At 31.3% G+C, this 2,641-nt stretch overlaps 1 long non-coding RNA gene across 1 annotated transcript; it reads left to right on the top strand.

Moving 5' to 3' along the window:
• The first annotated feature begins 1,383 nt into the window (after window positions 1-1,383).
• Window positions 1,384-2,418, top strand: LOC127734625 (uncharacterized). The gene is made up of 3 exons (XR_007997677.1): window positions 1,384-1,471; window positions 1,773-1,892; window positions 2,179-2,418. It is a non-coding gene; the product is annotated as an uncharacterized LOC127734625 (long non-coding RNA).
• Window positions 2,419-2,641: the final 223 nt, after the last annotated feature.

Here is a 2,641-nt window from a genome sequence, read left to right as displayed (position 1 = left end):
GCGCCATACTAACACCACTGGTGTTAAACTGATCATCGCAATTGCAGTTACGATGATCCCAACATGGCGGAGCCCAACACAGGTAAAATCGTCTTTTTGTAATTTCTCCTTGTACACGCGTTGTTTTAAAGAATTAATCAGCCGCTAGGTTGATATGTACGGTATTGTTGTATGAGTGTGTTTTTAATATCATATGTGACCTTGTTACCGAAATAATAGCCATTGAAAATTTACGGAAGATCATCGTAACTCCAAGAATTTTGTTTGATATGATAGTCGTAACTGCATGGACTATTAGATAGTCGTAACTTGGACATGATCATAGTAACTTGTTAGTGATGATCGTAACTTTCTCTATATGCTGATGGGCGACTATATAAAAATCGTGTTTGAATGTTTGATAGTGTGGCTAGAACTAGTGAATAATTTACTAATTTACTTTTTGCTTTGTAGATATATAGTCTTTATATTTTACAAGTCATAATTTACGGTAATGTTCATCATGATGACAAGGAGAGGCAAACATTTTCCATGTTCACACATTGTCAATGGAAACTATAATGTTAAAATTACGTTCGTTTTCAAGTAAAGATAATTTTATGCTTTAGGTCACGGTGTCTTATTTTCCTGTGAACTATTAATCTCGTTCCCTTTTGTACATTGTTCACTTGAATGAATCGCCATGACTATGCATTTTATACAATGTAATTAGATAAGATGAATAACAGTTATTAATGTTAACTTTTGATATTTGTGAGGAAACAGTTGTTGTGGTAAGTAAATATAGACACAATGTTGATTATATTTGATCAGATAAACATAAGCATAAAGAAATTATCTGGTATTAGAAGGCTTATAATTATTAGTACATATATCTTAATTTTGACAATAACGTTAAATTGTATAAATAGCAATAAATAATTTTTGCGTTTCTATATACTATTTTATTTTCTACACATCTGACATGTATCAACGTCAATTTCGTGATCAAATAAAAGTTATAATAATATTTTATATTTTAGACGAGAATCCTTTGTTAGGAAATTGACTGTTTTACTCAATATTTCAATATCTATGTAGACAATGGACTATTCTTTGATAGCATTTAAAGCGGTAATGTTGCTTTAATAGAAAACAGAAACATATTTTTTTTTTCATATCAAGAAATTCCAATTAGTCAACTTTTGGGGACTTGAAAGAGGACTGTGTAAGGTCATTCAAGTATTTTACAAAGTATAGGGCAGTACCCTCAAATAAGTAAAATAAATTTATTTATTTTAAATGTTTTCACATTCAGCATTAAGAAATCATTAACCAGATCCAATTAATTTGTCGAAATATGCTGCGTTTGATTAATATAGGTAATCCATTTTAATAGGTGCTACAGGAAACGTCTCCGCTCTAGAAGGGTCCATATTGGTGGTCAATGATCCCCAATTTTCCAGTGCACCAACAAAGGATCCAGAAAATAGTAAGTAGCAACTATTTCTGTTTCCTGCTTAAATCTTATAGAACTGATCTTACTATAATATGGATATGTATATTGTTGTGTCATATACAGGATGTTGGTCAATGTAACTTTTGCAACGGCCACTTGATTTATGGTAAATATTAAAGACTTAAATGAAAGATATTAATTTCCAAACCAAATAGATATAGGTCATGTTAGCAATTCATCACAGCGATTTAAAAAAAAAATGCTTGAATTATTCTCTTTATTTGGCCATTACTAAATGGTGTAGTTTTAAATGACAATACAATTGCATATACAGATAAGCTGCTATGTGACAAATGTGGAAAGAAATACACAACAGAGGTTCAAATGTGGACAATGCCAGCAGGGGTTCATGTCAAGAACGCTGTTCCGTTCACACATTCTAAAGCACGCAGAGGTAAAAGCAATTACTACAATATATTCTCCTGTTTAAGAGGAACGTAACTTGTTTTCCATGCATTTGAACATATATTATTACCTCTTTTTGAAAGCATATATACATATAAAACATCTAAGTGTTTAAACAAACTTAACAGTGTCATTAAGTTACACTGATCATTTAAAAGTAATTGTAAAAACATGTCTAAAAACACAAGAATAGCACACACATACACAAACACAGTGATAGTTCTGTTGAACATTTTGTAAAGGGGCCACGTGCTGATTCTACATCTATTTTACAGGAAAAACAGTACCAATGTGGAGAATGTCCTAAAAGATATGTTTACAAAAAAGACTTGAAGGCTTATATCAGAGCGAAACATGAACAGCCTCGGAATGCTTTCAATTGTGATCATGACAAGTGCAAAAAGACATATACGTACAAACAAGGGCTACTGCAGCACATAAGAAGTGAACACACCGGGAAAGCCTTTGTCTGTGAACTTTGCAGAACAACTTACTCATATAAAAGTAACTACCAAAGGCACATAAACAAAAACATTGAATATTTTCAAATCAATAAAACAAAAATAATTTCGGAACTTGTTAATACTTTGTTGGCCGAAATATAAAACAAAACAAACCAATGGAGATAATTGAATTTTGTCATATTATTTAATTATGCAGCAAAAATGAATGAATTAAATAATATCTTCATCTGGTATTCCGAAACGTCTGTGGGGTAAACATTTTTCTTCGTTAAAT

The sequence above is a fragment of the Mytilus californianus genome, unplaced genomic scaffold (genome assembly GCF_021869535.1).
Source record: "Mytilus californianus isolate M0D057914Y unplaced genomic scaffold, xbMytCali1.0.p SCAF_3, whole genome shotgun sequence".
Taxonomy (NCBI): domain Eukaryota; kingdom Metazoa; phylum Mollusca; class Bivalvia; order Mytilida; family Mytilidae; genus Mytilus; species Mytilus californianus.
This window is presented reverse-complemented; position numbering and strand designations above follow the sequence as displayed.